The 27,593-nt window shown below is 56.3% G+C and overlaps 1 protein-coding gene across 2 annotated transcripts in view; it reads left to right on the top strand.

The window, feature by feature from the left end:
* The window catches only part of PTPRU (protein tyrosine phosphatase receptor type U), a 277,217-nt gene that overhangs the window by 52,357 nt on the left and 197,267 nt on the right, over nt 1–27,593 (top strand). The window lies entirely within an intron of this gene.

The following is a 27,593-nucleotide window of genomic DNA, read 5'->3' as shown; positions in this document are numbered from 1 at the left end:
GGGTCCAGGCCACTGGTGCCTTGAAGCTAATGACTGAGGCCTCGACGGGTAAATTGGGACAGGCTCAGTCCATCAATGTCAGTAGCTTTGGCATCGTGGGAGAGGTGGTGGAGACGGGCAGGGAGCTGTCGGTGTGATGGGCCCAGATCTTCAAAGGTATTTAGGTGCCTAACACCCATTGATCGCTAAGGGAGTTGGGTGCACAAACACCCCTGAGGAACTGGGCCCCAGAGCTGCCCTATGTCCCCCGTCCCCTATGGAGTGAGCAGCAGAGCTGTGCCCGGCTCTCCTCTCCTCTCCTCAGGGCACTGACTTCATCCCTAACCAGCCACGGCGGGTTCAGCTCAGCTTTCCTCAGAGCCGGCCCAGACCCCAAGCGGTTCCGGGGTGACCCCCCTGCTGGGGATCCCCAGGCAGAGATTCCCCCGCAGGGCCTCAGGCAGCAGATAGCCTCAGCTGTGAGTCGCCAGTCAAAGGAATGTGATTGTTCCTCTTCCCTGACGCCTGCATCTCCCCTGCGGAGCCAGCCCAGCGGAGGGAATGGCAGCCTGATGGGAAGGGCAGGGAAAAGTGCTTGTTAAAGGCCCCAGCGCTCTGATGGGTGCTGTCGGCAGGGCATTTTGTCCCCCTGGATCCCACCTGCGTCTCAGCCTCGCTGCCCATTTTGCTGCTTGTCACCGTGGGCGGTAAAACGACTTGGGTAAAGCAGCTCTGATTCTGAGCCCGGGGACGCTGGCTCTGCAGAAGCTGGTTCCTGGCTCTCTAGTGACCTGGGATCTTTGATTATAGTCCAGGAGCGCCCGGAGGCCCCAGCTGTGAGCCAGGCTGCCCCTGCCCAGATTAGCCGACAGTCTAAGTGCGAGCTCCCCCCGGATGTTTCTATCTGAGCTTCCTAGCATGGTGTCAGCGGCCTCCCCTAGTTTATGGATGAACGGGGTCGGATCCCTCAAACACTGACCCAGAGCCTCCCCCTGGACCCCAGCAGAGATTCCTGAGGGCAAACAAGGTTTCATTAACTCCCTCTCCCCCCCGCCACACTTAAATTTTCATGTCCACGGCTGCTCGGGGAAGCCTGGAGAGGGGCCTCTCGTGGGCTGCCTCAGGCCGTGTTCTAGTCTGCGGGGTTCTTGGAGTTAGCCCGGCCAGAGCCCTGGGGAACGGACAGCAGGAGAGCGGTGGATTGGCAGGGTCTGCTCAGATGAAGCAGAGTGGGGTAACGGGGCATGTCTCTGAACAGAGCCCCGCCCTCTGGCCTTCTTTGTGGTGGGGGATTTCGGCTCCTCCCTGCTGCCGAAGCAGGTTGGGTTTTTGCCACAATCGGGCTCCTTCTTGGTGATGGCTTTTGTGTTGGTGCATCTGTTGTTACCTAGAAGGCGCTGTGGCAGTGTGTTCCGTACATGTGTTGATGCGTCTGTTGATGCACAATCTGGTGCCGGGACGGGGGTGTCATGGAAGAAGCAGGGTGGCTGTGACCGGGGGGAGAGGGCGAAGACCCCCTGCACTACAGTAACTGATCCAGGTCGGGAATGGCCCAGCACTGGGTCACTTCCTCACTCCCAGGTGGGGCGGAGAATGAAGGGGATCGGGGCGTGGAATCCGCATTCCCCTCTCGCGCTTGGGACGTGATCGGGCTACTGCTGGTGTTTCTAAAAGCGCTGTGAGCAAGCAGTCGGATCTTGTGCTGCTGCGCTGTGTGTCACGGGTTGCCGGGGAGCGCTCAGATCTGGCAGCAATTCTCGGAGGGCTCTTGTCCCGACCATAAACCTGGACCTGTCCTGGTCTGGGGGTTTGTTCCCTCCACTCCCCCTAAGTGGCATCAGAGTGACTCACAGCTACCGGCCCTAATGGACTTTGCTTCAGCATGGTACCACAAGCCGTCCATCTCCCTTCCCTTCCCCCCCACCACAGGTGTACACCCCTGTATCTTGCGCGGTGTCTCACACCCAAGTCTAGCCACAATGGCAAAAGCTAAAATTCTTGTCGAAGAGCAAAACCGAATGGTTACCCCGAGACCTCCAGGAGTTCTTGGTCGAAACCGTGTCAGTTCCTACCTTGTAAGGAACACACACATCCTCTAGGCGTGAGAGGTCTGCCATGCTCCTGTCCCCTCCATGCATCCTGGTGGCAACCCCCAGGCACTGTGGTTTCAAATGCAAATGGCTTCAGGTAGGATATTAAGGAAGCCAGGGTGAAATCCTGACCCCGCTGAAGCTGATGGGAGATTTTGTCACTGACATCAGTGGGGCCAAGATTTCACGCCCTGTCTGTAAGGATGTGGGGCAGCATTTGAACCCTGGGCTTCTTGTTCTGAGAATGCAAGAACTTGATCCAGTCACTAAGGGCTCTCTGCACGGCGGGGCCCTGGTCTTGGGTGGGTACTGCTGTAATACAAATAGTTAATAACAACAACAGGAGTGAGTCAGCCAGGGAGCCGGGCATGTGTCTTATGGCAGCAGAGGCTGGTTCAAAGGACTGGATGAGGGAGCTCGTGGTAGTGGAGGCAGCTGGCAGAGCCTGCAGTGCTTTCCAAAACTCTCTGCTCAGCCCCGGTTGGTCGTCTTCCATCTGCACCCCTGTGAATTATTTAGCTCACATATCAAGGCAAATTGATAGCAGGTGTCTAATCTGGAAGGTGATTTTGTTCCTTTGATTTCTGTGCTGGCTGTGTGCCATCACGCTGCTCTGTGCGGTCCCTGCAGACAGGCTGGCCTGGGAGGTGGCGGTGGGCATTGGGTGGCAGAACTGGGGAGACTAGGGAGAGCAGGTCCAATCCCCTCTCCCCCCAGCCCAGCTTTATACTGATGATCCACCTGTGCAAGATTCTGGCCTGGCCTTGCCCCAGTTTAGTGCGGCAGAGCTGCAAAGACAAGAGTATCTGACATCCCCCTCGAGGGTGTGTGAAGCAACAGCCTCAGCGATAGCGTGCAAATAGGGGGCTCCTATGGTAACGAGTATACGCGTGTGGGTACGCACACGTGTGCCCCTGCCCTCCGGTGGATGGAATCTGAACAGCAGCCGTGTGTCATAGACCCTCACCTACTGACAGCTCATGGCGATTCTCTTTAGGGGCCTGGGTCTTTGGAGCAGGAGGATTTGGGTTCTGTCCCCGCTGTTGTGTGAGGGTTGGAGCTGCCCTGTGTGCAGCATTAGCTGTTGAGTAGCCCCTGGCCTCTGGCTTTGTTACTCTTGTATGGGAGGGGTCCTGAGGAGAACCTGGAAGTGGGTTGGGTGGAGGGCGACAGTGGGGAGAAGCAGCCGTGTCCCCCCCGTACCCTCGTTTCCATTGCTGGGGAAAGGACCAAGGCGGCGGCGTCTCTTGCGGTCCTGTTCCCATGTAGCTGAGGCTACTCGAGTCTCCAGAGCAGTTGCTCCCTTGGCTTGCGCTCGCAGCCCACGCCGTTCCCAGATCCCACGCGTGCTGGCCTCTTAGCGGTGCAGCCGGCTCCCCTCCCAGCTCCCCAGAGCAGCAGCAGGTCCATCGAGTGCGGCCTGGGCCATTTGCGTCACCGCAGCCGCGGCACTGGAGCGGGGCGAAGAGGGGAATGGAGCTGGAACGAGGCTGTTTGGAAATGCAAACCGCGCTGCTTTACATATTGAAAGGACATAAATAACCCATCGTAGCCCGCTTCACGGCTCCGGAAGGGCCCTCACTGTGCCGGCACGTGTTCAATCACAGAGAATTTCGCCCCGCCGTGCGTGCTTTTATTGCCTCTCGGAACACATCCCATCACTCACACGCCACGGCCCCAAACCGGGCGAGCTGCTTTCCTTCAGAGAGGAGGAGTTCTTTGCAAACAAGGCACCGGGCTCAGTTATTGAGGCAAAATTCGCTCGTTGCGTGCTGCTTCTCCAGTGAAGCTGAGGTTCTTAATTCTTTAAAGTGTCCTCCCTGGCCGGCACCAGGCAGGGGTCGGGCCAAGGGTGTTTAGAATTTAAATCTAAAAACAAAACGGGAGGAGGGAAGAAATTTCCGAAGCGAGGAGGCTTTGTCGGTTTCAGACAGCGACTTCCCCTCTGCCTCGGTTTCCCCAGCTGTAAAATGTCGTGAGGTTTATTAAGTGTATTCCTGTCCCCACCTCAAACACCCGGACTCTTTCACGAATATTTCTTTGTATTACTTCAGTTCCTCAGCGCCCCAGGCCTGGCCCATGATCCCAGGGTGCTAGGTGCTGTACAGACACAGAACAAAGAGGCCCTAATTTCCTCTCTGTGTCCGCAGCTAGTCAGCCTGGCCTCTGTGGAGTTAGCTTAGAGAAGGAGAGGGCCAGAGATGTGGAAAGAGAGGAAGAGCCACACGGGGCCAGCTGGTCTGACAGTGCCCTTCAGAGGAAGGCCCAGCCTTCCCATAATGCATCTCATTGTGCAGCGTTAGTCAGGGGCTGGGCAGGACTGGGGACGTGTGTGAGGACTGGCTGCCCTTGTCATTCCATCCCGCTGCGCTCCCGGCAGCCGCTCTCCTTGGTCAGCTCTGGCCTGGCCGGAGCTAGTTTGATTCCCAGCAGGTGGGCGCAGTTCACTCCTGCAACCCAGCAAATTCTCACTGCAGGGCATTTGGCCCTGGCCTGCCCAGCCCAGTGGGGAACCCCAGGGATGACTCGCCCCTCCGTGCATTTCTGATGTCCTGGGTAGTCAGGGATTCAGTACAGTAATTATCATCCCTGGCGCTTATCTAGTGTGGTTCAGCTGTAGATGGCTAAACACGTTACATAGGAGCTCGGTATCATTATCATCATTTTACTTTTGGGGAAACTGAGGCACAGAGCTCCTGTGACTTGTCCAAGGTCACCCAGGAGGCCCGTGGCAGAGTTGAGAATAGAACCCAGGTTTCCTGCGTCCTCGTCCAGGGTGCAATCACGTGGCCACACAAGGAGTTCACCTGGATTGGAGACTCACCTGGATTGGAGATTTACCCACGGCAGGTGGAGCTTTGGAGGCCAAGTCTGCCTCTCCTGTCGGCCGGCTGACCCGAAGGCACCTTGGGGATGATGCTTGAGGATGTGAGTCACCCTTTACCCATTTGCTGCAGGGGCCGAGACCCCATAGACTCAGCCTGGGTGGCATTTGACTGTGCGCAGATGGGAGGGGACTGCCCTGCATAGCGTCCCTACAACAGATCCAGTGCTGCACTCAGGGGCATGTCATAACCTGCCTGGATCTGACCCCAGCAGCTGCTGGATGCTAATGATCTGCTTCAGACCGGATGCAGCCCAGGGCAGAGCTGCCAAAGCAGAATTGAATGTGGGGCCTTGGGGAGGCAGGAGGGTTCTTCACCCCGTGCCCATCGGGGTCCAGCATCAGCCGCTCAGAGCTGGCTGCGTCTCCGGGTGGGCCAGCCCGCTGGGGTGACAGTAATTGCGTTTTAAATAATCCATGGCTCCGGGACAGCGGTTTCAAGTCACTGTGTGTTTGGAGCGGGGAGGCAGTGGGATGTTAATTGAGTGGTGGTTAATTATTAAAGCAGTTTTATTGTGGGTTAGCGGATGTATAATCGCCCAGCCCACGCCAGGCCTTGCCTGTCTGTGTCTCCAGGCTAGGGAGCTTGGCGGAGAGACGGCCCCTTCGGGGTAAACAAAAGGAGTGTGGTGGGACTTTGAACTCTGCACAGAAACCTGGATCCTGAGCTCCTTAAAGGGACAGGTACAATCTCCTGTGTTGTTGACCAGCCTTAAAATTACTGTTATCACCGGGCGCCCGTCCTTCGGATTCTCTCTCTGTCCATCTCTCTTGTCTATATAGGGTGTTCATGTGGTGCCACACGTCACTGTGGTCTCCGAGCACCAGAACCAAGAATCGCTAGGTTTTTTAAAGCTGCTGTTGTATGGCCAAGAGAAACAACCAGGTGTGCACAGCTGCAGAATGTGGCAACTGCCATCCTACGTGATGTCACTTCCTGAAGGAACGTTACTGAGGGTGGGACTTCCTGGATTGCCATATCCCCCAGCCGCCAACCTGAGGAGTCCCAGTAGGGGGCAGCATGCGGAGGTTTGGGAGGAGAGGAGGGTCCCTGAAGGCAGAGAAGCCAGGGGCCATGAAGGGCTCCAGTTTGATTGTTTGTCTGGCCTGGCTGGGCTGCGCGGTGGTTCATCGGGTCTAACCCCTGCGGTTTTGTGACAGCCGCCACAGCCTCCGTGTCTCTGCTTCAGAGCTGGCTCTGGACTGCGCGGCACCCCTAGTCTCCCAGGGCACGTGCTGCTCTTCACCCTGCTACTGCAGCCCCCCCTGCTGCAGCAAGATTCAGCTCCACCCCCGGGGCTGAAATCCTGCCATTCGTTCCCCGTCGCTTCCTTGCAAAGGGTTAAACCATTTGGTAGCAGCCAGGCTCCCTAGAACCAGGACACAGGGTCCAGACTGGGCCTCCAATCTCCAAGTAGCTTATTGTTCCCCGAGTGCTGGCTCTAAGCCTCCACCAGGGGGTGCTAAGGTTGGTCACAGGTGGGGGGCAGAGGAGAGGGACACCTTTAGCTGGTTTAGGTGGGGCGCTGGTGCATTTTAGAGACTGCAGTGTCCTGCTGAGAACACAGCCTGGACTGGAGCCCTTTCAACCGCTGGGGTCCCGTAAAGGTGGAAAAATATTACCTGGAGGTGGGGGGGGGGTATTCCTGAAAACTGGGGGGGAAAGGGGAAGGATAGGATGGGGCCTTGTGATTCTTGTCAGCAGAGTGTATGGACACTTGGGGCCCAGTTTTAGAGGGTGACTCTTAGTGGAGGGAAAATTTCATCCCTCTTCATGTTACTCCATCTTCATTTGGCAAATCTTTTAAAAATGCGTTTGCAAAGAGGCAGTGACACAACAGCACTCGCTCCTCCATGTTGGCCATCCTACATGATGTCACTTCCGGAAGGAACGTGACTCAGGACAGGACTTCCTGGCTTGCCATACTCTCCAGTGTGGGTTGTGTAGTCGGTTTGGGTTATTGGAATGCCCAAATCCTGCCCTCCCACCTTGGGACTTTTCCATCCCCATTTTAAACAGTTACTGCAGCATTCTATAGTAAGACCTCACGGCGCCGTCGGGACTATATTCAGCATTGTCAGCCCCAAGCATTCCAAAATCACGATTGATGCCTCCCAAAATTATGAAATTGGCTTAAAAATCTATTTTAAAAATAATATATTTTTGGTTCTATTTATTTGCCTTCTGGTGTTTGAGCCTTTAGGTTTCATATTTTCAAGCTTTTCTTTGCAACCACCAGGGTTAGAAACTTCTAATCTTTTTCAGACTGAAGCTGAGATTCTCACATAATCACCGAACTCCAGGAGTGGGGGCTTTAAGAAAAACACCAGATATCATGTGACTCTCGATTAAAATCACGCGACCTTGCATTGCTGAGCGTTTAGACTATTCTAACTAGTGTTAGACTCTTACTGGAGAGTGAACCCCTCTAGTATTATTTTTTAATCCAAAAGAAGAATTCCTCATTTAAAAAAAAATCCTACAGTCATGATCCCAAGCATTCCAGATTAAAATATTGATACTGCAGTGTGTTGGATCATTAATCTATGATTATTTTGTATTACAATCCCCCTACTATCCCTGCTTGGGATCCGGGTTGTGCTAAGAGACAGACAGACACAGACACGCGACGGGCCCTTGCCCTTCCTAAGGGGTGCTCTTTAAAAGGCAAGAGGAAGGAATTTATGACTTCTCCTGTAGTTGTTGATAGGCCCATATTGTTCCTCTTAGTCTCGCATTTGCAAATGCTAAGGTTATCAGGGATAAGTGACATATTATGCAAATCCTCCCTCTTAATATCTGGCTGTTCTCCCACTGGAATCGCATTGGTTGAACCCCATGCATTATAGGAGCTGCTAATGTTTACCCATTAGCTTCTTTGGCTAATATACGAGGCTTCAAGTTGCAAATTGATGTTTCGTACAGCTGAGCAAATTATTTTTCTATTAAGTACAATATTTAAAATGAGTTGGAAAAGCAAAACAAACTACTGGCAAGAATTTTAATGTAGCTACTTTCCATGGCCCCCTAATCAGCTTATATCAGGGGCTGAAAACCAGTCATTTTTAAAAAAACATGTCTGTGTTGCAAAATATTTATTGTAACCTGCATATATATATATATATATATAGATGTCAGTCCTTGTGTATACAATTTGCATGTACCTAGCTTTTCTTCATCCAAGGAGCTTAATGTGCATCATAAACACTAAGCTAATTGGGTGTCATACTCCCAGCTCTGGCTTTGTCTACATGAGGGCTGTGTCTACATTACAGATGTCTGCTGGCATAATGGTGTCAGTTTGGGATGGGAAATAGGAGTGATCTCTGACCGACAGAGCTGTGCCGCAAAAGTCCCTTGTGCAGATGCAGCGTATACCAGGAAAAGTGCACTTGCACCAGCATCGCTTGTTTTGCTTGTGGGCTGGGGGGCTGGAATAAGCCATGCTGGCAAAAGCACAATTTTGCCAGCATAACCTGCATCCACACTGAGAAGTGCTTTGCCGGCGTTCCTAGCCTGGCAAAACGCTCCTAGTGTAGAGAGTGGGGTGTTGGCCCCAAGTGTGGGTCCTTAAGCACTATGACAATACAAAGAATAAATAATAGCAACAAGTCCTAGTGTGTGTGTACGTACAGGTGTGTACAGGTGTGTATATACACACACACACACACACGTACGTACAGGTGTGTACACGTACACAAACACACACGGTCCTTACCCGGAGGCACTGACAGTCTGTATACAAGGGGTGAACAAAGGGAGAGGCCACTGAGCAGGGAAGGGTCTCGCGTGAGCCCAGAGGCAGAGCCCGTAGAAGCCGTGTCTCCTGCACCCCGAATGAGCCCCCCACTCCGCCAGGCTGTTCTTGCTCTTTGGTGGCGGTTTGAGGCCAGCGCGCCCCTTGTGGTCGCTCTGGTGGCCCCGCCCGTTAGATTCTAGTGACTCTGCGAATGTCGGGGCGTAGCATCCCTCCCCCGCCTCTCGAAGCCGTTGGCCCTGGCAAGTGGCAGGACGAGCTGGTTCTGGAGCAGAAGAGTGAGGGATCTGTCGAGAGAGGGGCAGGGAAAAGTGCTGCTCCCCCCAGCCCTTCGCGGTGGGGGCAGGTGGCAGCAGCACCAAGCGGAGGGGAAGTAAAGAGGGGGGGCGCCTCAGTTTCTAAGTTGGCTGGGGACTGGAGTGCGCTGCTGTGGTTGCAGAGCACAGGGCGAGGGGCTGAGAAAGTTTATAGATTTTAAGGCCAGAAAAGGACCGTTACGATCGTCTAGTCCGATCTCCTGTGTAACACGGCCAGAGAACCTCGCCCTGGAGGCCTGGCCTGGGCTCTGGAAAATCTGACCAGGAGGGAGCTTCCGCAGCAGCAGCGGTGAGTGTGGTTAGAGCACGAGGGCAGAGCACGATCCTGGGTTCGGTTCTTCACTCTGCCACTGCTTCGCTGTGTGACCTCGGGCAACTCGCTTCACTTGCGTGTTTGAACTCACTCCTCTGCAGCCGGGGGGGGTCTTGTTTTGAGGCCCATACAGCGCCTAGCACGCTACTGGTGCCATATGAAAAATAACGGTGATGGCCCTGTGTTGTGAGCCCATCAGATCTCATTGGGCTGGGATGGGTCCATAGTTGAATGGCCGAACTCCAAGGAGAACCCAGGACTGGAATAACAGGGGAGCTGCAGGTTAGGAGTAAGGTGCCTTGGCAGAGCTGTGTGGGACGGTGCTGGAGCAGTGGGGCGGTTGCAGGTTGGGATTGCAGTGCCTCAGCCGAGCTATTCAAGGGTGCAGCTCAGGACTGGAATAGCAGGGGGACTATACTGTGTACAGATGTGGTCTCCTTACCTCAAAAAAGATATTCTAGCACTAGAAAAGGTTCAGAAAAGGGCAACTAAAATGATTAGCGGTTTGGAGAGGGTCCCATATGAGGAAAGATTAAAGAGGCTAGGACTCTTCAGCTTGGAAAAGAGGAGACTAAGGGGGGATATGAAAGAGGTATATAAAATTATGAGTGATGTGGAGAAAGTGGATAAGGAAAAGTTATTTACTTATTCCCATAATGCAAGAACTAGGGGTCACCAAATGAAATTAATAGGCAGCAGGTTTAAAACAAATAAAAGGAAGTTCTTCTTCACGCAGCGCACAGTCAACTTGTGGAACTCCTTGCCTGAGGAGGTTGTGAAGGCTGGGACTATAACAGCGTTTAAAAGAGAACTGGATAAATTCATGGTGGCTAAGTCCATAAATGGCTATTAGCCAGGATGGGTAAGAATGGTGTCCCTAGCCTCTGTTCGTCAGAGGATGGAGATGGATGGCAAGAGAGAGATCACTTGATCATTGCCTGTTAGGTTCACTCCCACTGGGGCACCTGGCATTGGCCACTGTCAGTAGACAGATACTGGGCTAGATGGACCTTTGGTCTGACCCGGTACGGCCGTTCTTATGTTCTTATATGACTAGCCGGCTAGGACTGAGGGGCAGCTGCAGCTGTGTGAAGAACACCCTTGCTCTCTGCCTCTGCCGGGCCATGGATGAATTTGCCAGGAGGCAGCGCCACCAGGAGGGATGCACCATCGTGGCAGACCACAGTCTTGCAAGCGAATTCCCGGGGATCTGGCCATTCTTCCTTATCTCGGCTCCTGCCCAAGTCTTCCTGATGGTGTCGCGCCCAGGAGCCAGGGCCGGCTCCATGCACCAGCATTCCAAGCTGGTGCTTGGGGCCACATTCTGCAAAGGGCGGCAGTCCCTGTTGTTTTGCCCCCAAGCAGCGCGCCGAATTGCCGCCGCGGACGGTGGGGGCAGTCCGTGTGCCCCTAGGGCAGCAGGCGCGTTTCTGCGGTGGCGGCAATTCGGCGGCAGCTTCTATGTTTAGCTGTCCAGGGCGGCTTCACCTGCTGCCCTAAGGGTGCACGGACTGCCCCCGCCGTCCGCGGCGGCAATTCGGCGCGCTGCTTGGGGCGGCGAAAACCGTAGAGCCGGCCCTGCCAGGAGCAGAACAACCCACGGCCTGAGGGCCCTGCTGTATATCTGTTGTGCCGTCTGCCAACAGCATCTCACAAACCAAGGAACTGTCCACGTCCTTAGCTTTGCAGCCTAGGACGGTCTCGGTTTTCTGATTGCTGGGCCCAGTTAATGTGTGGCAGGGATTAAGGCCGAAGTAGCAGGAGGCAAAATCCACCAGTGTTCAGATGAAAAATGAGTCCATGTTAATAGGCTAATTACAACACCTCTAATTTATACGATCTCCTGGGAAGAACGGCTTGGCCCCCCGGCTTTACGGCTTGCAGAGGGACACTCACTCGATACTGTGAGAGCTACTCTGTGTACGTGTTCGGTGCACACAGCTTAATACAAGACGTTCTCTGCTACCGATGATCATCTAGAGAGACCTGATGCCTCTTGGGAAAACTCTGCGGAAGGCCCCGCACCCAGATCCTGTGCTCTCTGCCTCGCCTCTTGGTTCCTAGCTCCCGCCCTGGTATTTGTTTGTTACCCTTGGTGTGGTGGAGCTCGGATCCTGTCCTGGCTCCAGTCCCCCATCTGCGAAAGGTAAACGGTCTCTCTGCCGCACCATCGTGTGGTCTGATGGTGTAAGCCACGCCCACTCAGAATGGTGCTCTGTCCCTCCTAGTGGTGGTGCTAGGCTACAGCGAGATTAACGAGCACGCTCCAGCCATGGCGAAGATCTTAGCTCAGACAGTAGAAGCTCGCGCACGGAGACCTAGGTTGGATTCCCACTGCCGACGACCCACCAAGGGCGTGTCTCACTCACAGCTGAAAGGAGCTCAAATCCTGGAGCCGAGTTTATCCCTCGGCCCAGGCGTCTGGGTTAAAAGCCCTCCCCTTTCCGCGCTGGCTCTCCGTGGGAGCCAGCCCTCTTCCCAGAGGAGCCCTGTGCAATTACAGAGGAGCCCTGGACAAAATGGGTTTACTGAACCCAGCTCCCCACGCTGGCCCGTTTCTTCTGGCTCAGGGCAGGGTGACACTGCTGGAATCCAGCTGTGCTGAGAGCAACGTGGGGAGGTGAGCAGCCCAGCCTGTCCCATTTCATAGGAGCTACTGTTCATCTGCAGTATTTGGAACAAGCCTCGGAGGCCTTGTAAACGTCAGAGCTGTTCAATCGGATTGTTAGTATTTATTTATTCCGATTTTTAGAAGTACCTCTGGAGTGCCCCTAAAGTGCTCTGATTGCATCTGCTGCAAACTACATTCTTATATTGCAAACACCGGCAAAGGTCTGCCCATAGCTAATCCACTTCACGCCTCCACCACAGCCTTAACGCCGAGGGGGCCAGGACGGCCTGGCCAGCATGCCGGGAAGGTTGATTGAGCCGGGGCTCTGGTAGATTGAGGCAGGGGGCGAGTTCCGAGACTGACGACCCTTTCTAGAGAACGCGCCGGCGGCAGGCCCCTCTCCCTAATATCGCAGCAGCTCCCGCTCGGGCACAGAAAGGAGGGGGCTGGTGAGTGAAATTAGGAGGTGGGGAGTCGGTGATGGATCAAGGGAAATATGTTTGTTTGCATGACGTGATTAGATGGTGGCAGGGCCGGCTCTACCGGTTTTGCCGCCTCAAGCAAAAAAATAAAAAATAAAAAGCCGTCTGGACCGTGCCGTCCCAAGAATGGCCAGAATGCCGCCCCTTAGCATGTGCCGCCCCAGGCACGTGCTTCTCCGCTGGTGCCTGGAGCCGGCCCTGGATGGTGGAACCGGTTGCTCTAAGAAGTCACTGAGACCAAGAACGTAGCAAGATTTGGAAAGGAAATGGCTCCATACATGGGGAAGAGGCATATCCAGGCTTGAAATTAATGCCGACAACATTTTTGGAAGGGATACCTGATGCTTTGGGGTTTCTGCCAAACTCTAGCTAATAGAGACCAGGGGGAGCCATATCGGGGGAAGGAGGACGGGGCTGGCAGTGCCTGTGAGCCCCCCTGTGGCTGTATGTCCCAGGCAGGGAGGTGTCTTCCAGGTGATCAGGCCTCAGCCATTTGGGACTTTATAGGTTAAAAGCAACATCGTGAATTCCAGCCGGCCCGATCAAAGACCCGTTGTGCTCGGGGCTGTACAAACCCAACAAAGAGAGGGTCCCTGCCCCCCGTTAGCATGTGGCAGCTGGGCTGGTGAGAGGACAAGGTGCCCGGGCGAACATCTTGTTCAGTACAGTGAGTAGCGGAGGCGCGCTCTGCGGACATCCCGGCTGTGCGTGGTGTGAATGTGACTCATGTCTCGGCTTCATTTGAGGGTTTTCTCTGCAGGTGCCATGTTCAGAGAGTGAATCTCTTCGGTGGGCTCTTCTGAGCCCCCGGCCCTGCTGGGGCAAGGAGAGGGCAGCTGCATCCCCGGGCCATCGGGGCCGGAGAGATCCTGTCATGTCGGAGGAGTGTTAGCTGAAGCAGATGCAAGTGCTTCCTTCTGGGATTTATTGCAGCTGCCAGAAATAGAACAGGTTTTCAGCAAGGGCAGAGGAGCCGCTCGGCTGCTGCCACAGCCTCAGGTGGGATGTACTAAGCTCAGCTGGGAAGGGCTAGATCAGCCCTGGGATGGGAGACTGCCAAAGAGAAGCCGGACTTGCTGTGGGAGGCGGCAGACTTGTTAGTCGCACTTAGCCGGCCTTGCTGTGCCAGGTGCTGTACAGACACAGCATAAGAGGCCCTCTGTGCCCTGACGCACTCACAATCCAAATACAGCCAGACATGGCCTGGGAGAGAGGGTCTGTCATTATCCCCATTTCACAGAGGGGAAACTAAGGCAGGGTCAGTGACTTGCCCCAGGTCACCTGATGAGTCTGTGGCAGAGCAGGAGATTGATGCTGTGCCTTGTGGGTGCCAGTCCAGTGCCCTCATCACAGGGCCCCCTTTCCTCTCGCACGGGTGGAGTGCTTCCCCAGTGCCTCAGCTAGGTTCTGTGGGTTACGCTTCAGTTCGGGGTCGGCTGAACCATACCCTGAGGTCTCGCCTGTCTGCACTTGCTAACGGTCCCTTGACAGCTCTTTGCAAGCGTGGGGGTATTAGCGGCAGTACTGCAGTCACATGCCAGGTCGGGGAATCTTCTCCCTCCTGCCGAATCTTCCTCTGTGTCTCCATTTGCAGGGAGCTTTCTGGCAGGGGCTCCTTTGGGGTAGGAAGATGCTGGCAAAGGTCTGTTATAACAGGCTATGCTCCCTGCTGCTTCTGGTCCCGAACACGAGCTGTGATGGCTCCAATGAGAGACCTCAGCAGTGGCAATTTTTAAGTCTTCGTTGGATCAAATGACAAGCTAGGTAATTAACAGAGGGTTGTTTCTTTCCTCCGTAAACCAGATTCACCTCTACTAGGCTGCCGCCTGGGATCATAAAATCTCAGGGTTGAAGAGACCTCAGGAGGTATCTAGTCCAACCCCCTGCTCAAAGCAGGACCAATCCCCCAACTAAATCATCCCAGCCAGGGCTTTGTCAAGCCTGACCTTAAAAACCTCTAAGGAAGGAGATTCCACCACCTCCCTAGGGAACCCATCTGATGCATCTGTATCTGTAGCATCTTCCCTGCCTGGACCTCAAGCACTTTACAAACATGAATTAAACCCTACAGTCTGGTATTCGCACAGTTTTATAGATGGGAAAACTGAGGCACGTGGGGTGGGGTGAGAGTGACTTGCCTCAGGTGTAACAGAGCTGGGAATAGAACCCAGGAGTCCAGATCCTTAGCCCCCCCCCACTCTAACCACTAGGCGCGTTCCATCTCGTCGCAGGCTCCAGGCTGTTGTGGTTACGTCCTTGCTGAAAGCGGCATTGTGTAAGTGACTCCCGCTGCCCGTCGCTGAGCCATTTCCAGCTGCTGTGCTGACCCTTTCCTCTGGGGAGCCTGCCACGTGCCCGCAGCGTGGGCCTGCATGGCACCGGTAACGCCCGCCACCCGGCGCCTGCAGCACAAAACGCAGGAGATGTTAGATGATAATTATACCTCCTTGTAGGTGAATTGCAGTCCCTGATCCCCTCCTGCTTCATGTTCCTTCCACCCGCTCCACTTCACTCCTGACCGGCAACCTCCCTGCTATTCCAGCGCTGGCTGCTGCGCCCCAGCGACAGCTCTGCTGATGCCCCTCAATCCCGACCCGCAGCCCCCTGCTATTCCAGCCCTCGACACCTCCATGCTACGCCCTAGCTTGGACCAAGGATACCTCTTACCTCCTTTCACTTGCGACCTAAACAAGACCCGGAGAAATGTTCCTTTTGAACGGCGCCAAGAACATTCATTTAGGAATGTGCCCGGGAAATGTGTTTTCAATAACGATTCGAATACAGCTCCCTCTGCACGAGGCGAGGTAATAGAGCTCTCTCTGCATGGGACCCGGAAATGAGTCGTTATGGGCGGGGAGCGGGAGGGGGAGAGCTGGGTTTTCATTTCCCACCAGCTGCACTTTAAATTAAACCATGCTGCTGAAGCAGGGGATTGCATTAAGGGCGATTGTAATTCACAGGGAGCAAGGATCCTGAAGGTATCCTCCTGTGATTGATGACGAGGGGCCTGCAAATATCCTGCCTGCAATGAGATGCAGCCCATTCTCCTGGCATATATTTCCCCTCGGCTGGCTCTGCTTCTCCTACCTTCACTTTCGCAGCCCCCGGTGCCCCCGGCTCACTGAGCGTCTGATAAGGGGGCACCAGGTTTCCTTGGCTTGGGGGGCACTCGCCTGGGGCAGCCTCGTGCTGGTGGTAGCAGTGGGGTTGACAGCCCTGTGAGGGAATCTCTCGGTGTGTCTGTGGGTTGGGGGCAGCACAGCTCCTGTGTGGATCTGCCAGTGGGCCCCAGTCCAGGCTCTGCAGCCCGGGTAGTTCTTGGCCTTTCGAGGCAAAGGGACCAGGCAGAGCAGGATGCAGGGTCGGCCTCTGTCTGGTGCTGAGAGGCTGGTGATGGTGAGGGGTATCCAAAGGATGTGCTGGCTCTGTGTGTGTGCACTGCCCTCTACTGGCTGGAATCACAACTGCTCAACCATGTGTCATAGGCCCCGTATCACCCTCCTTTTGCTCACGTGGCCGGGGCTTGTGCTTTAAGGGGCGGGAGGGGTCTCTCTTCTATTCCCCTGGCTGTGCCGAATGGCTGCTGTGAAGCATAGTATCCTAAATGGCCCTGGCTGCGAGACGGGATCCCTTGTCAGCAGGCCAATGGAGCTTGTAGGGACAGTTCTGTTGTGGCCAGCATGGAAAACATGCTGGGCTCTCGAGGGACCCAAGCCACAGAGTTTGGCTCTGGATCTGCTGTTGGGAGGGGTTCTGGATTTGGTTCGGGCCCATCCTTAGCTGGCTCCCCGCAGAGACCTGGGGCGGGGAGGCAGCCCCCTCTCCGGACCGGAGTTTTTTAGAACCATTTCTCCAGGGCCCCTGGGCTGCCTGTTTAGCGGGAAAGAACTGACACTCGCCCTGCTGCAGCACTGTGGTCTGCGTGCCGCCCGCCCTATCGGAGCCCTGCTCTCCCCGCCCGGCCCTGCAGAGGGAGAGCCCGCACCAGGCCGTCTGCACTGAAATCCACTGCGTGCAGAGCCTTAGACTTGACACGGAACGGGTATAAGGTAGGCAGCCTTGCCTAGTAGCTAGAAGACATAGGAGAGCTGGGTTCTGTTCCTGGCCATTGACTCATCGTGTGACTTTGGGCAAGTCGCTTTGCCTCTCCGTGCCTCGGTTTCCCCATCTGTAATATGGTATGGTGATACTTACCTGGCTGCCCTGGTTTATGGCAGGTGGTGGATCTGAGCCTGTGCATCCTCCCGCATACAGAGGGAGCTGTGTATTCCTCAGCCTGGATGCCTCTCTTTTCATACCAAGGAAAATGACAGAAAAAGAACTAATATAAAGTCTCCAGGAGGGAGAATGAGAGCAAACGAGAGTGTGTTACAGGGGAGGATATGAGGCTGTTACAGCCCCCAACGGCAGCCCCGAGCATATAGCTTTTGGTTCTGGAGGTCCCTGGTTCCGTCCTCGGCGTGTTGGCCAAGATAGCAGCCGTCACATATGCCCAGTGACTTTCCCTGTAACTTTCTGCTGTGTGAAACGAGCTAGGAACTGGCAGCTGCCCCCCGAAGGCCAGTGGGCTCCTCTCTCTTTAAAGGGGCACTGCCTGGAAAACAGAACAATTGCTCTAGCTGTTCCCGTGTGCCCTGTAGCTGTGGGGTTGGAGTGCCGTTTGCAGCCGTAGGGAACTGGGGGATGCATGGGGCAGAGCTAACCTCCGGGTGAAGACCTGTGACTGCCTGGCCCGGCAGATGCTGCCGGTGGCTATTAGCCGAGCTCCCTACCTGGTGTTTTACGTTACCAGTGGCCCTGGCATGCCGGCTTGTTCCTGCTGTGTGAGTGGTTCATCCCGCACCTCGTGCCAGAGCTCGGGAAGAGGCTGACGGAGGAGGGTGAGTTTGGCTGGTTAGCCTGGGGTCTGCGGAGGCTAAGGGCCGGTGTGGGAGCCTGCCTCTCTCGGGGCGACCCCTGGGCTCCCGCCGCACACGCTCTGCTCTCCCGTTCAGCCGGATGGCGCGAGTGACCTTGTGCGACGTGCTGTGGGGGGCACCGGGGCTGGCCCCAGAATGGCGGTGTGAGAGCAAGGTCCCTCTCCCCCTGAGACCCGTGCCAGGGAGATCAGGGTAAAGCGGAGAGTGTCCTTGGCCCTGCTGGCAGGGTTGGGGGTTGGACTCTCCTCCTCCTCTGCCGCTCGGCAGTAACCCCCCAGCCCATGGGGCAGCGTAGCAGCCGGAGCTGCTTTCCCCAAAGCAGCGGAGGCCTCGGAACAATCCCAACCTAGGGGGGCGTCACCGCTCCCTGGGAGGGGTGTGGCGGGAGGGTCAGGCTGGGTCATGGTCTCCCTGAACCAGTTCAGCCCCCGACCCTCCCATGTCTGGGCTCATACGGAGCTGGCAAAGGCGGGTGGCGAGGGACAGGACCGGCTCCCCTGGCTGAGCTGCAGTCTGGAGTCCCCAGAGAGGGAGGGGGCAGGGGCGTTCGCGGGTGCGAGGCTGACTGGCCCAGGCTGGGGCGTGGAAAAGGAGGTTTAATGCTGTTCGAAGGGAAGCCATTCTCCCTGCCTCCTCCGCTTTGTTCCCTCCTCCCAGCCAGCTCTGCCAGGGCCCCGTAACCCTGACCCGCAGCCCCCGGCACTGGGTGAGTGTCTCCCGTGCGGGGCTGGTGTCTAGCAGAGGCCGCCTGGGCCATCCTACCAGCAGGGTGTTGGGGGGCTGGGCTCTCTCTGCTCCTGCCCGTGGCTGCCAGCCAGGCATCTCCACCATGGGCTGCAGCCTGCACCCGCCCCGCGTCCCTGCAGCCGTCCGCAACCCCTTCTCGGGGTGCAGGGGCAGCTGCTTCGGCTGCATTTCACCCACTAGGTGGCGCCCCATCAAAGTCCAAGTGCCCCCCCCCCTGCCCCCCGCCAGGGCTCGGTGCCCGTTGCTGCCTCCCCAGCATCGTCCCCCCTTTGGAGCGGGTGGACCCCTCCGCCCCAGAGAGCGGCTGTGCGCGGGGGGGCGTCCATGGGCTGCGACACTCAGCATGGAGAGTTTAGTCCCAGGGCGAGGATCCATCCAGCGATGGGGCTCAGACGCCCCCAGGTCCCTTCCGCGAGGTCCTGAGCTGGCGAGCGGGACCTGCTGCTCCAGGCCTCCCTGGCTGTGCGCAGAGCCCAGGCCGTGACAGGCTTGCGGGGCGGGCACCACGGCAGGGCCACGGGAACCATTGGTCTTTGCGAGGGGTCATGTGCTGCCCCGATCTCAGCCTGCCTGCTAGCCAGCGCCCAGCTGTCAGTGACTGGCCGCCTTGGCACTGGCTCTGCCCTGTCTCCCAGCAGGATTTTCGGGGGGCCATCGGCCGCGGGCCCTGCTCTGTGGGCGCACCGCTGCATCGTGTCGCGGTGCTTGGAAGCTGCCAGGCTGACCCAAAGACCTGGCCTTTTGGGATGGGGCAGACCCGTCTCTGCAGGGCTGAGTGGCTTTAGGGCTTGTGGCTGGCATCGCACCTGCGCTCGCCGCAGCCCAAACTTCAATGGGCCGTGGTGCCTGCCCGGGCCAGTTGGGCCGTGCCCGACCAGGGCTCCCACTCGGGGAGAGCAGGATGCCAAGAGAACCTTTGGCTCGGTCTAGGAATGGCGCTGCTGCTGCTGTTACAGCCCATGGGGCCATGGAGCCCTCTGCGGTGTTGCCTGAACAAGCCATTTCTGGAGACTAAACGTTTGCACCATATTTCCAGTCTGCCTCTGGCTTCAACGTCCAGCCCTTGGGTTGTGTTATGTCCCTGTCTGCTGGACTGGAGAGCCCATTATCACATATTCATGCTCTAAGCAATTTATAAAGGAGGTCAGTATCATAAATCCCATTTTACAGATGGGGAAACTGCAGCAAAGTGACTTGCCCAGTGTCCCCCAGCAGGACAGTGGCAGAGTCAGGAATAGAACCCTGAGGCAGAGTCCAGTGCTCCGTCCCAGGGGAGGGGGGCTGCCTCTCAAGGGAGGTGGGGAAGGGGAGGTAGGTGTGAATTTTACTTACTGTGACAAGTGAGCATTTCCTGCCTTGTCAGTCTGTCCCTGAATTTATTGTGGGCCAGAAAATCTGTCTGGGAATAATGGAAATTCCCTGGAAATGGTGGGGACCTGTCAGTGAACGGGGACCCAGCCAGAAAACACGGTGACCTCGCAGCGCCCATTGGACGAGTGGCTGTTTGTCCGTCCCGGTTCCACAGCAATGTGCTGTCGAGGCTGATTTCCCACTCTGGCACTCCGAGTGCAGAAGTTGGGGGCCCGCAACGATTCTAAAAATGAATACTGGCCACTCCAGGCTTGTATTACACTCCCAAGGTTACAGCTTCTCTCTGACCCTGGCTTGGTAAACGTGGCCACCACCCTAATGCAAAAAAACCCCTTTGATCCCAGGAAGGAGCACTTGGGAATTCCTCCCTGTGGGGTACCCTCAAGCCCATTCACCCCCCTCCGGGGAAGAGCTGAGAAAGAAAACAAAGGAAATTAGCCGTGGCCACCAGCTAATCAAACAGCACATGCACAAACCTTTTAGGACACAAAAATCCAAATCCTCCTTAAAAAGGTAAATTTCAATAAAACAAAAAGGAGGAAAATACATCTGGAACTTAGGCTTTTGCTAGATTTTAAAAGAGCAATTCCAAAAATTAAGCACCCAAAATAGCTTTCTCGGGGGTTCAGCCTGAAGGTTACAAGCAAACAAAAGCATCTGGTTAGCACAGAGGAGATCCGCAAGCCAAAATAAAGAATAAACCTGATTGCATTTATCTAAACGTTCCCTAGCCAAATGATTCCTTCTCGGTATGGAAGATAATTTTTCAGACCTGGTTCAAACTTTACACGCCATCCCTGCTTATAGCATTGCTGCTCTGCCCCGGCTTCTCCGGAGAACAACCACAGACAAAGGAAAAGTTTCTTTTCCCGTTTTAAAAAGTTCTACCTTCCCACTGGCTCTTTTGGTCTGGTGCCCACTTGTTTTTTTTCTTTACCTGGGGGACTTTTTTAACCCTTTGCAGGTAAAGAACAGCTACCAAGTGGGATTTTCCAGCTAACTAGAAAGGGAGCTCAGCTGTGGCACAGGCTTTCAGGGAGGTTGTGGAATCCCCGTCATTGTAGTTTTTAAGATCGGGTTGGACAAACACCTGGCAGGGCTGGTCAAGGGTTGCTTGGTCCTTCCTTAGTGCAGGGGGCTGGATTGGATGACCCCTTGAGGACCCTTCCAGCCCCACATTTCTGTGATTCTGTGATTTTCCTTGCAGGGGATTTTCTCCTCCAGAAACTATTAGCTGAGATTCTTCTGCTTGAATGTGAGCAGATGTTTGTCCATCAATCCGAAATAACCCACACTGCTGTGCTCAACCACCACCACGTAGGCAATAATGAGAGGCAGGGATGGCCCGGTGGTTAGGGCACTAGCTTAGGACTTGGGAGACCTGGGTTGAGTTCTTTGCTCTGTCACAGACTTCCTGCGTGGCCTTGGGCAAATCACTTAGTCTCCTGTGCCTCAGTTCCCCATCTGTACAATGGGGATGACAGCCTTGAAGCGGTGTGTGAGGATAAATACCTTAAAGGATTGTGCAGCTGTTTGAGATCTCCTGATGAAAAGCACTAGGTGAGATACGAGATATGATGATGATTTTATTGTTTGTCATGTTTTCTTAATACAAAGAACAAACCTTACGAACACTTTCTATCTAGGTGACGTGTTTTAAGGAAACTGGTGAGGAAAGAAAACAAATACAGTCTCCCTGGGAGAGCGCGGTGTGGGAGACTCGCTCTGTAAGACTGTGCATCAGCCAGTTACCTCTCATCCATGCTTGCCAACATCCAGGTAGCGGGGCTGCTGACCTCTGAAGGTGCAGTCTGCAGACTGATTGGCCAATGGAAGGCAAAGGTAGCCCAGCGGTTGAGGCCCTGGCCTGAGAGTTAGGATAGGTTGGTTCGATTCCTAGCTCAGCTGCTGATGTGCTGTGTGACTTAGGCCATGTCGCTGCTCTGTGCCTCAGTTTCCCCAGCTGTAAAAAAGGCTAGTGCCAATTACCTTCCTTTGCCAGTCACGCAGAGAGCTATGAAAACACGGTATTTCAGCACCCAACACCCCAACCAAGCTTAATATGGTTAATTTTTTGTGTGCACTTATATTCAGAGCTTAAATTCAGCTGGAGCTGTCTGGGGGAGTGGGGGCTCTGGGAAACACTCTGAGAATTTAAGCCCTGGTTATATTCCTGCCGCACAGGTGGCAGAGATTCATTTGGAGAAGATAAAGAAGCCACAGGGGCCTGAATAAACACATGGCAGCTGCTGAGCGCGTGAGGGTGGAGATGAATGGTGGCTCAGGCTAGCCGTTCCTCATCTTGAATGATCCTGGTGTATGGTGTGAATTCTCAGGAGCTAGTGCCAGGTGTAACGGGTCCCGCCGAGTACAGGATCCTGTCGCTAATTCCAGGGGAGAGTAAGAGGCGCAGTGAGCAGGGGAGGGGCATGGCGGGGGCAGAGCGGGAGATGCAAGAGGCTTTCATGGGGTTCTGAGGAGCCCTGAAGTTCAAAGGCCGACTCTCTGGTCATTGGGTTTATCTATCCCCCCGGGGTACCTGGCCAATGGGAGCTGCGGAGCCAGCGCTGGGGGCAAGGGCAGTGCACAGATTCCCTGAGCGTCCATCGCCTAGGGGCCGCAGGGGCACATCGGTGCGTCGGCACTCGCAGCTCCAGGCCCGGGCGGGGCGGAGGGGAGCCGAGGCTCGGGGATCGGTGTCAGGGACTTGCCACGGGCCGGATGAAAAGAAGCAGCGGGCTGCGTCCGGCCTGTGGGGCCCCCCCTTTAGCCCGAGGCCTTGGGTGGCAGCCCCTTGCATGAATCTGGTTCTGCACCCACCCTCCAGCTCTGCCAGTGCCTCTGTCTTGTCCTGCTGCCCCCCCCCCGCCCCACTTCATCCCTGAGCCACCCCCTGGCTTGTGGCTGGGTTGTGACAACCCCCCCCTCCCATGTTAGCTCTATCCCTCCATCTCCTTAACAGGCTTCCCACTCGAGTAGCCTGCGACCCGGACAGGCTCTGAACCGACCATTTCCCGCCCCGCCTCCTCCGAAAGTCTCTCCTGGGCTCATCCATTGCAGTGTTTCCACCCCCGACTTGTCCCGGTTCGGGGGATCCGAGTGGTGACATGCTCAACATGGGGGAGTTTTCTGATAGAGGTGGGGGAACGGGGACAGGGAGGGAGCCATTACATGTGTGGCCTCCCCTGTTTGGAGCCAGGATGAGAGAGAGCCGAAGGCCATGTCTAGGCTGGGATATTTTAACGAACGTTTCCTAGGCACAGTTCAGCTGTATGGCTGGGGAAGGCACTGGTGTCCTGGAGACCTCCCCTTCACTGGGTCAGACAGCCTGGGGATTAAAATGCCAGAGTGCTCTGCCTTCGTGCGCCTCCCCCCCGTGTCTCTGGCCTGCCCAGGCTCAGATGAGAGAGACAGTGTGATCCCAAACGAGAGACACGTAATTAGTCCTGGCCCTGCTAGAGTCTCCGAGCAGGACCGTGAATCGCTCCGTGCCTCAGTTTTCCCTCTGTAAAATGGGGATAATTAGGCTTCCTGTCTCATACCTTTGTTCTGATGGTGAGCTCTGGAGCAAGGGCCGTCTCTGACTGTGGGTACGTACCGCACCTAGCACTGATCTCTGGTGCTGCCTCTGGGAGCTACCATGCCACCTAGCAGAGTGCGATCCCATTGCCGTCTTGTTGGGCCAGGCCAGCGTGGACTCCTCTTCCCCCCCCCCCGGTACACGAACCCCTGGCGCTGCGTCCATCCTGCTCCTTACCAGCCCCATTACTGCCGTTCTTCGGCAGGGTTTGGCTTGTCTGGAAATGTCATGGGGTGGCGTCCCCACGCTGGCTGTGCTGGCTCTCGATGATTGCCTGAGCCGCCGTGAAAGGCCAGCGATTAAAAATTAATCAAGACCGGTAAAGGTCACCTGTGTTTGCTTTCCTGGCCGCTGCGCTGTGCGGGGTCAGCGGGGGACGCACCGAGTGGCTCCGTAGGGGCCTAGGACAACTGCCTCGGAGGGCTGGCTGCTCCGGGGCCTGTTCCCTGGTGTCGGGCATATGTCAGACGAGCCCCTGCGGGAGCCCCCTGCCCTGCCCAGCCCGAGCCCTGATGCAGCAACCAGCGTCGGAACAAAAAGCTCTGAGGAACAGCTGGGGCGGCCAGGAGCTGAGCTGACCTCCCCCACAAAGCACAGGGAATTCAGACCTGTGGCTTCTTGTCCCCTGCTCTAACCACTAGACATTCCCCCCACCCCCTTTCCCAGAGCTGGGAATAGAACCCAGGAGTCCTGAGCTCCATCCCCTCCTCCAGTCCCTGCTCTGGCATCACTCCATTTGCTCTGGAGGTTTGGAGGCAGGCGGCCAGTTCTTCTTTGAGTCCTTTCCCTGTGGGTTAGGCCCTCTGTGGCGTCAGGGCGGCATCTCGGGCAGAGAGCGCCTCCCCCTGGCGCATATGAATCGAGCCACCCACCCTTCCGCTCTCCTGCCCCCCCGCACAGAACAAGCCTAGGTCAGGAGAATGGAGCCTGCGTTCAAATCTGCGACTGCGGCAAGCCCCTTAGTGCGGGAGCCTTTGAAAGGCTGCTCAGTCAAAGGAAAGAGAAACCCATGGCACATTTCCCATGGTGCATTAGGTTAAACAGAAAGGGTTTAAGTGTGTAATTAACTTTCAAGCACGAGGCCCATAGACTAAACAGATCAAAAAGCACGAGGCAGACTCCTGGGCAGCTATCCATATTCCTAGCCACGGTGGAGGATTTAATTAGGCTCCATCAATTGCACGGGGTCACTTGTTCTTTCTTTTCTTCCTCCTCTCTTCTCCTCCTCCATTTCGCCCCCTCCGCTGTCCTCCTGCTGTCTGCCCCACGCTGTCTTTCCTGCTGCCCCCGTGTTTGGATCAGCGTCCACTCTTCTCTGCGACGCCCACCCCTCCTGCCAACCCCCGCCCGGGGTGCGGCTTTCCCCGCTCTCCCCTCCTGGGGCGTCTCTGCGCCGGAACCTGCTGTGCCTTTCGGTTGCTGCTGGGCTGGACTCACCTTGTGACGAGGGGGGAATGGATGGGCTGGTGCCTCAGACACGGATGAGTTGCTCCACCTTGCTTTGCGCCTCAGTTTCCCCGTCTGTAAGGTGGGATCGATAGTAGCTAAGAAGTTGGTTTGTTCTAAGTTTTACATTTCCGTCTCTGCTCCTGGCTTTCCTCTCCTGAAGGAAACCCAGGCGGCCGGGTGAACTGCTGAGTAAGGGGCTCAGGCTTGGGACTGACACGACCTGGTGACCATGGGACTGATGTGAGGTGGCTGCTGGAATCTGGGCCTCAGCTCACCAGACAGTCCGTCTCTGCTACGTCCACCTTGTGTCCTTCCAGCCGGCTCAGCATGCAGTGCGCGGGCGGGCGCGTGTCTCGAATTAAACCGGAACCGCAGTGACGCTGTCAAGCTAACGGTGCAGGGTTCTGGGCTGATCGTCCCGCAGTGACTCCAGGTCAGACGTGCTCTGCTCACCAGGAAATACTCGTTTCTCTGCTCACTGCCAGCCCTGCATACTCGTGGGACCTTTAGCTGGCGTGGGCCTGCTCGGCCGTGGCACGCGCTCTGGAGGCAACGGGCTGGGGTCCCCCAGCGCGGAAAAGGGCGGGATTGAATGCGGCGACTGGCGCGTGGGGGACAAATCTGTGGATGGACGTTTGTCAACCTTTGCCTGCCCGGGACCCCGTGCTGCAGCAGGGAGAGGTTTTGGGTCTCCCCAATCTCACCAGAAAGAAAGGGACCCCCCCACGGCCAGGTCCCGCATGCCCGGGGCAGCCATGCTGTTGATGCCTAGAGAGGAATAGAATCTGGCTGCCTCTCCCAGACGCCTGGCCGGGCTCACGGGTGGAAAAAGCCGCCAGATTTATTTTAGTCCCCACCCTTAGTTGCCCTGACTCTGAGGAGTTGGGTCTGTCCTTTAAGAAAGAGCCTTTTTTACCCAGGCACTTGAAATAGCCAGCTGGGCGTCCCACCGGCCTGGTAATGCAGCGCTGGGAACGTCTGGAATGTGGCTGAGTCGCCACCCGACTCCATACGCTGCCGGTCTTGCAATGTGACCCCGGCTCCTTCGCCCGGGCAGGGAATGCTGCTGCGTTGGGCACGTGCTGGCTTGTTCTTACCCCTGGCGCTGCTGTGCCGATAGCCCCCAGCTGCAGCCTTCAGTTCGGTCTCCCCCCTCCTCTTCAGGCTGCAGGGGAGGAAGCCTTTGCCTCTCTCTCTCCTCCCTTCACCTCCTTGCTCTGCGGCTTCTAACTTCCCGCGTCCCTTTTTTTGGGCCTGTCTTACATTTAACCCCCAGTTTAGTCCTGCCCCCCGAGCATTATCCGGGGAGTAACCTGTTCCCTGGGTGACATGCCAGAGCATACACCGGCCCTGCTGGGCTGCCAACTTCCCACGCCAGCCTGCCCCCGGCCCCGCTTATCGAGCGCATTGCTGGCCGCTCCCCAGGGACGTGGGCCAATGGACAGAAACGACCTCGCAGAGCAAGACTGTCTCTGAAAGAGGCAGTCAAGGAGGTGAGAGGGAGTTTGGAAGAGGTAAGGCCCTGGCCTGGCATGTGGGAGACGTGACTTCAATTCCTGGCTCCACCGCTGGTTTCTTGGGCCCAGATCCTCGCGTATTTGGGTGCCTAACTTCCGTAGGAGTGAGGCGCCTGAATACCTTTGAGGGTCTGGGCCTTAGTCTGGGCCTCAGTTTCCCAGCTGTGGAATGGAAATAAGGCTGCTGCTTTTCCTCACAGCGCTGTGGTGAAGCCTGACTCATTTCTTTGTGTCCCGGGAGGGGGCCAGGCAGGTGCACAGATACCACTTCCTTCCTGTGCCTGGGAGCTGCGTTGCTGTGTCCCCGATAGGGTTGGGGTTGCCTGAGGTCGTTCCCAGCTGGGGTCCTTGCCAGCCCCACTGCAGTCTGGTGCTGCCTGAACGAGGCTGTTACTACAGCTCTTCCCCCTGCCTGCGCAAACCTTCCAGGCCGATGCGCTGTCTGGGTGGCTGAGCCCGACTTAATGGGCAGAAACCTCCGTCTGAATTCTAGCAGCTCCAGTGGTTTGCCAGTCAGTGCCCGGATCCCCCCCCCCCCGGAGCATGCTGCAAAATAAAGAGCCAGCTCTGAGGTTGCCGTGAGCACCGGGGGTGACAGGCCAACGCTCTCTCCAGCCAGGCTTTTGGTCACTGGATGCAACGCGCAGCTCACCGTGTTAATTTCCAGCCCTCTGGCCGAGTGATCAGTCCGCAGGCTGGGCGAGGGTCTGCCTGGTTGTACATCGCATATGAGGTACCCGGTGTGGCCGGCCAGGTTGCCTTGTGGTTCGAGCTGTGATGGGGGAGGTCTCGGTAGAGTTCCCGGTGCAGGGCTCACTCCATCGGGGCGGAGGGGCGGTAACGTGAGTTTGGGGTTGCACACACCAGCCCAAATGTAACAAACCTCGGAGGAACTTGAGCGTCGCCCCATGGAACAGACTCATCCCACAGCTCTCGGGGTCAGAATCGCTCCCTGCCTTCCCCAGCGTGTACCAGACGTCCCTAAGTGCAGCAGAACCTCGTTTCGCACTGGTGCGAAGGCTGCGCACAAACCTTCTGCTAAACCAGGAGTCGGGCTCATCCAGGCCTCCCTGTTACTGAGCAGACAACTCCCGGAGCTACTAACCTCCATGCGGGGGGAGCTACTTTGGGGGCAGGCTTGCATGGGAAGCGGGCGGCCTGTAGAGTTTAGGAGCTCCGGCAGGATAAGCCCATAACCAGCCTTTCGATCAATGGGAGCGTGGCAAGTCGGCGTTCTCCCCGGGGCGGTTTGTCAGGAGCTCCCAGCTGACTTCACTGTGGCAGATGCTGCAGTGGGTGAATGCGGCATCCTGCCGTATTGCCCACCTGCTCGTTAGGCTGCTCTCAACAGCTGGGGAGCTTGGGTGTTCATCTGAACAACAGCATCCAGACCAATCAGTGAGCATGGACCTGGCCTGGAAATCTCACGAGCACAGCCTTCCTGCTGCATCGTAAACCCGTCTGCACGTGGCCTCTATTGAAAGCACACCCAGACACGTGCCAACGCCCTCGCAGGACAGATGTTATTCCAGCAAAACTCCTGTGCACGTCGTGGGCATGTGGAGTGAAGAAAGGC

This window comes from Mauremys mutica, chromosome 23 (genome assembly GCF_020497125.1).
Source record: "Mauremys mutica isolate MM-2020 ecotype Southern chromosome 23, ASM2049712v1, whole genome shotgun sequence".
Taxonomy (NCBI): domain Eukaryota; kingdom Metazoa; phylum Chordata; order Testudines; family Geoemydidae; genus Mauremys; species Mauremys mutica.
This window is presented reverse-complemented; position numbering and strand designations above follow the sequence as displayed.